Here is a 6,895-nt window from a genome sequence, read left to right on the forward strand (position 1 = left end):
TAAAGGTGGGACTCTGATCCTATAGGATTAGAATTAGTGTCACAGTAAGAAAAGAACACTGATAACATTCTCTCTCTTCCTCTCCCTTCTCCCTTTCTTCCCTCTCTCTCCCTGGCTCTGTCTCTCTCTGTTTCTCTTTGCACACATACAAAAAAAAAAAGAGGTTACATGAGCACATGGGGAGATAGTGGTCACCTACAATTTACCTTGTTGGCACCTTGCTCTTAGCTCTCTCAACTTCCAGAAGTATGAGAAATATATTTCTGTTGCTTACAGCATGCAGTCTGTGTTTTTTTTTTTTTTTTTTTTTTGTCATGGCAGCCCAGAGCTGACAAATACACTATAGTACTTTAACTCCATTCCATGCAGTAACAAGTTAAATGTTAGAATGTGAGGATTTTATTTTTAGTTCAATTATTATCTTACTATTTAACCTTAAAAATCCATTTTTCCACCTCATTCACCACAGTGATTTGCAAGATATCTGAATTAGACAATAACTTTAATGAGCCTTATTTCTTTCAAGTATACAGATTCGACAGTGTCAGAGGAGAGCTTAATGATCATCCAGTAAAAATGATTTATTTTATAAATGAGAAAATTGAAGTCCAAAGAGCTATTTGGTCTTAGGGCCTAGATGAAAGCCAATATCCCTGGATCCTCAATCCTGCTGATTGTTTCCTGATGCCAACGTATGGCACCAACTCCAAGTTCTCGACTGCCTAGAAGCCAGCTGGTTGGAATACAGCTATATTGATCCCCATTTTATTATTCACTGTAAGTTGTCTTATGTGGAAAGCCAGCCACAATGAAATTACTATCAGATTTATATTTTTAAAAGACACGGGAAGCCAGATAGACCTAAGGTCAAACTTGGCACTCCCCCATAGTAACAGTATGGCCAGGACAGGTGCCTAACTTTTAATGAAGTTGTTTCTTATCTGTAATAGAGAAGAAACAATTCCTTTATCATGAGTTGCTTGTGGGAATTTAGTGGATCATTCCTATGGAACACCTACCATAGTATTGAGAGTGTTCAATAGATGCTGGTTCTCTGGATCATGTATATTCTTTTCCCATACAATCAACTACTAGCAAGGGGTAAACTTTTACTTGAGTTCCCAGCTGGTTTCCTTCCTTGCCATCAATGTAGTTTCAAAGGACACTACCTGACAGGTCCCAGAAGAAGTAAAAGTAAGACAGTGAATACAAGATGAACCTGCCAATGATGAGGCAGATAATGGTCAGGAGCAGACAGTTGCAGGGAGCACGAAAGAGCAGAATCGATAGGTGGAATGGGAAGTCTTTGGATGAGGTGAACTGATATGCTATCTGAAGGTCTGTAACACACATGGAAAGAGAACAGAAACAAGAAAATGAATTTCTTGGGGACCTGGGTGGCTCAGTGGTTGAGCATCTGCCTTGGGCTCAGGTCGTGATCCTGGGGTCCTTAGGATCTAGTCCAGCATTGGGGGGGGAGGGTTTTCCCTGCAAGGAGCCTGCTTCTCCCCCTGCCAATGTTTCAAAAGAAAAGAAAAGAAAAGACATTTATCTTAAGCAATGGGCTCTGGATAAGCTTTATGAGGGAGATGAGATGAAGGGTTATTGATAAGCTAACTTCATGGTGCCTTAGACCTTTGATTAGGAGGTCTTCAGGAAAGCATGCAACTCATACATACAGTGAGACAGAAGCTAGAAGTAAAGCATGAGAGTCACAGCTGCGTTTTCCTGAATTTACAAAAATTCCAGTCATGTGCAAAATTTAAGATTCTCACATTTGGTCTGAAGCAAATAAATCTGTTATCCTGAGGTGAGTCACAATTTCCCAGGGGAGAATGATAGTTCTTCAATTTTTTTTTTCATTTGCTAGAATGATCTAATTTTTTTCATTTAAGTTTTAATCACAATATTAGATGTATATGGGGGAAGAAAACAAATAGTTCAAAAATTCTTGAACAGAAGGGAAATGGTCTTCTGATTCCCATTCTTAACCACAGAAGCTAGAACTTTCAACTTCCCTTGGTTTTGTTTCTCCTCCAGATAAAGCGCTTATAGCAACATTTCCTAATTTGTCGATGGTAAAGCAGATACACTGACCTGATAATGTAAAAGAAAACCGTGTTGGTCACTTGCTCTGCCTCCCTCTCCCTCCAGGATCACTCTATTTACTCCTTGTGGAATACAGTAGGAACCTCTTCAGTCCTGACATTTGATATTTATGATTTGGATTTTTTTCCTCACCGTTCTGCTGACAATTTTAAGTACTATACTTATTTGCTTATTTTTTAAAGATTTTATTTATTTATTTATTCATGAGAGACACAGACAGAGAGAGACAGAGACACAGGCAGGAGGAGAAGCAGGCTCCGAGGGGAGCCCAATGCAGGACTTGATCCCAGGATCCCCGGATCACACCCTGAGCCAAAGGCAGATAGATGCTCAACCACTGAGCCACCCAGGTGCCCCCAAATACTATATTTAAACCTCTAATTCTTCTTGCATAGACTTTAGCAGATGCCTGACTTTAGGCCATCAGAGTGGATCCTTTTCGTCAGTTTGGCCTTCTGGCCTCTTCTTCCTCCATCCCTAACTCTGTTCTCCGACCACTCTCCAACAATATCACTTTTATGTGATCAAGATAAAAACACAATCATGGTGTTCCATAACCCAAATGAGGACTTGTTTACTTTTTCTACAGACTAATTCTAAAACTTGAAAAACAATTCACCCTAACCTAACTATATAAAGTTTCTGGTCTGCAAAGCACTTCTGTATACTAGGACTACATTTCCTTCTTGAGCATAATGCCCACTCCAGGGAAAAGGTTTCAAACATGTAGATGAAGTAGAATTTCTCTCTCCTTTTTTTTGAAAACTCTATTAATGACTCAGAAACATTCACATTTTACTTCACTTTATATTTGGATGCTGAGTTTCTTTCCGCCACTTGGAACACCCCCTTCCCTCCACCCCCCTCCCTCCCTTCCTTCTTCCTTTATTTCCTTCCCCCCTTTCTCCCTTCCTCCCTCCTTCTCTCTTATCTATTGATAAAACAATATTATGTCTCACCCAAATCCTCGAAATTATCCCATCTGTCAACGATTCCACCTATTAGAGCACCCAGTTTCTCTCCCTGGATCCTCCCAAACTCTCTTTTCAAACTCAATCCAGGTGCTTCCTGGATTCCATCCTAGAACTTCCCTCATTTCCATTCCCTAAGTATAAGCATAGAGGGAAGGGTTCATGGCATATCCATTCTGAGGACAAGGAAATGTTCAATTAAGTTCTTTGCTTCTGTTTCTCCTCCCTCTGTCAGCCTCTATTCCCCTTCTAGTCCGGAGTCTATTCTGAGCTCTTCTCAGAAGGCCAACTTCTGCACCCCTGCATCTCTTTAGATATTCTGAGCTAAGATTCCTGTTTTACCCAACAATACACTTTATGTGGCTTTCATCTTTTTTCACTGTCTTGAGATCTCTCAACCACTAACGACAGTAACCCACTCCCATGCCCCTTCCCTCGGTTTGGGTGGGCATGCTTTTTATTTCATTTGGATTCATCTGGGGTCTCATGGGCAGAGTTGGTGATGGTCAGTCTGTCCCCCTGACAGGGAGAGAGCAGAAGCCCGTGGCAGGTGTTGATCAGAAGTGAATGAGCCAAGCAGGTGAGGAGCTGATAGGAGTCCCACTTGTTTTATTGATTGCAGATTTCTCTTGCTGTTTCTGTCTTGTCACCAGCCTCCTGATGGCCACTTTTCTAGTCACTTGGTCATGGAGCAGATGGAAAATGAAGTGAGCAAAAGTTGGGGAATCCTTCAATGGATGTTATTATTTGGTCATATGTTCCAAATTAACAGTTCACCAACGATGGGAAGCTGGGGATTGATAAAAATCATGCCTGCCTTGTAAAAGTAGTTAAATATTAATTAATTATTTTTTAAAGATTTTATTTATTTATTTATTCATGAGAGACACAGAGAGAGGGGCAGAGACACAGGCAGAGGGAGAAGCAGGCTCCATGCAGGGAGCCCGAGGCGGAACTCGATCCCAGGACCCTGGGATCATGCCTTAAGCCAAAGGCAGATCCTTAACCAATGAGCCACCCAGGTGCCCCTAGACATTAATTTGAATAGCTGCACAGAGAACCTTAAAAAGTGCGTGATTTTGTTGCTTTGCGTGGCAATGAGCAGAGCATAGGTTTATAGACTGTTGCTCAACAACAAACGTGAATGTATATGAAGATCATTCTTTTGCAGGAGCGGAAGGGAGAGGTGGGCAGGCTGGCCAGGGCTGAGTTGCTGTGCAGAATCCTCAGAATCAAACGGAAGATTCTCCTATGGTGGAGACACGAAGATAAATTTAAGGAAAATGTATGAGGTGAGAAATACAGGCATCTGGGGTGGTGGTTTGTGTGGCTCCCTCACATGGGCATGTTAAAAAATATAGGAGTCAACGCAGAACAGTAAGTTCCAAGGTCCTGGGGTCACTAACTGGGTTTTCTTCTTTTGTTCCTCCCTGCCTCATTATGCCTCGTATTCTATGTTGACCACATAAGGAGGGAGCATTTTACAGTGAACAGAGTTCAGGCTTTGGACACCAGGCCTTCCTTGGCTGCCTCTATCCTGGGCAACTTACATCAATTCTCTGTGCCTCAGGTGAGTCCTCTGTGAAACCAGAGACGGGGTGGAAATGTTGACAAATGGGGGCAAAGCATCACCATGAAAAATGGCAACTAACTCTCAGTAGATATTTTGATAGATGAGGAGCAGAAAGTGTGGTCTATATCCAAACGGGGGAAAAGACCACTCAGAAAAACACTCCACAAGTCAATTTTTAAATTTCCTAGAGTGACCTTCTGGCTTGCCTTTCCCCTCAGGGTTCAGCGATACCTGAGGCAGGGTTGGCTTCAGGCAGTAGATCCAGACTTGCTCTCTAGAAGCCTGTTCTGGAGACATTAGCTAGTGTGGGAAGGTTTGTGTTTAGCTGGACCTTCAGGACAAGGGGGTCACTGCAGAGTGACCTTCAGCATCTCCTGGTCAGCATGGGGTGAGGGAGGCATATAGGGGACAAAGCACAATGAGGCCTAAGGATCTGGGCCCATGTCCCTCCCACACAGAATTTTGCTCTTGTCATTTGTTATTAGCTCCTTATGAAAGAATCTTTACACACATGTGACCCAGGATACTAACGTCTTATATTTATGGAGCCTTCGCAATTTCTTCAGTTCTTTCACAAAGTCTAGGTTCACCACGGATGAATGCCATGGTGACTTTGGGCAAGAAATTTCACTATCCTGTGCCTCAGCTGCCTCATCTGTAAAATGGGGGGCAAGAGTGGGGAGGCTTCCCTGAGTTTGTGTGCATGAAGTGTTCAGAAAGGAGCCCGGCCCTCACAAACCCTCGGGACTGCGCCCCTTTTAAAGATTTCATTTATTTATTCATGAGAGACACAGAGAGAGAGAGAGAGAGGCAGAGACACAGGCAAGGGGAGAAGCAGGCTCCCTGAGGGGAGACCGATGCGGGACTCGATTCCGGACCCCAGGATCACGACCGAGCCAAAGGCAGATGCTCAACCACTGAGCCACCCAGGTGGCCCAGAACCTCCCATTATGAAAACCCAGCTTCCTGTTTTAGAGCTTCCTGTTTTTAATCCCAAGCTTACAATTACTGAGTGACTTCCTATAAAAGTCACAGAAGACTGCCCGTCAGAGGAGAGAAGGCGCTGACGTTCTTGCCAGATGCGGTGTGACAGGTGGTGTCTAGAAGTTTCCCTGTGCCATTTTGTTCCTCTGCACGAGAGGTCAGCCTGATTGTGATGAGGAGGAGCTCAGATTTTGAGAAGTTAACTAGACCTTCCAGACCTCAGCTGAGAACCAGAGCACAGATGGGTAAGGAAGCAGCCAAGGCCGTGAGTGCCAGCCCACACATTGGGTTTTGCTGGCCAGACCAATTTCTTGGGTCACCTATTGGAAAATGGATCACTAAAAGGAAGGCTGGTCGGAGGGGTGTGGACAAATGTCTCCCTGCTCCGCCATGAGATCACATCCCCTTTTGCAGACCCCGACGGTCCGGGACGGACAGCCTCTTTCCTATGGGCTCTAGGCAAGCTCTACTTGAAAATCAGACATTTGTGTGGACAACTATGTGTGTGCATGTGTGTGTGTGAGAGAGAGAGAGAGAGAGAAAGAGAGAAGAGGGAGGGAGAGGTGAGTCATTAAAAAGTGGTTCAGCTAAATAAAGGATCTCATTATGTGAGCTATTTTTATTCCTCAAATGTCTGCCTTCCTCTCCCCCCTTGAGGTTCCTACTGAAATCTGACAATCAGGGTTGAACTTCACTGTCAGCTTCCATTAGGCAAATCAAGCAGGAAAAAAGGGAGTGTGCCTCTGGCCTTGGCAGGGAGCTGAGTCAGCAGTGATAATCTGCTTGAGCTGGTGGGGGCCAGCTACCAAAGGCTTTAATTAGTCAGCCCAGGTGTCCTCTCCGCCCCCACCCGCATCCCTGCTTCCTGTCCCTTCACCCACCAGCCTCCACCATGAGTCTTTCCATGCCTTCTCTGCCTCTAATTCCTGGGAAGGCAGCTGGGATAACACATCCCCAGGGCGGGGCCCCCAGCACAGGCTGCCCCTGTCAAGGGCATTTTGTCCCTTGGAACTGAGGGACTCATGTTCCTGCACTGGCTGTCTCCTTCCCTCCATCTCTTGGCTCACCCACTGTGAGCAAGACTTAACCCCTCCTGGGAAAACGAGGCTGCAGTGCAGCCAAAGCCACAGCGATTCCTTTCCCAAAGGACTCAAAAGCACCCTGTCTCCCTCCCCGATCTGGGCTCCCTCTTGCCTTCTTCATTAGGCATGCAGTCACTCTTTCAAAATAAAATCACCCCATCCGTGATGTGTGAAGC

General features: G+C 44.6%; 1 long non-coding RNA gene across 4 annotated transcripts; it reads left to right on the forward strand.

Annotated features, from left to right (window-relative positions):
• The first annotated feature begins 72 nt into the window (after window positions 1-72).
• On the forward strand, window positions 73-6,239 carry LOC112646376 (uncharacterized). Of its 4 annotated transcripts, none has more exons than XR_007411062.1 (5): window positions 73-777; window positions 3,607-3,660; window positions 4,252-4,372; window positions 4,551-4,650; window positions 5,652-6,239. It is a non-coding gene; the product is annotated as an uncharacterized LOC112646376 (long non-coding RNA). The 4 variants fall into 4 exon arrangements; XR_003127616.3 differs by lacking the exon at window positions 3,607-3,660 and having other exon boundaries at window positions 5,652-5,882; window positions 6,052-6,239; XR_003127615.2 differs by lacking the exon at window positions 3,607-3,660 and having other exon boundaries at window positions 73-246; window positions 527-777.
• Window positions 6,240-6,895: the final 656 nt, after the last annotated feature.

Source organism: Canis lupus, chromosome 6, assembly GCF_003254725.2.
Source record: "Canis lupus dingo isolate Sandy chromosome 6, ASM325472v2, whole genome shotgun sequence".
Taxonomy (NCBI): Eukaryota; Metazoa; Chordata; class Mammalia; order Carnivora; family Canidae; genus Canis; species Canis lupus.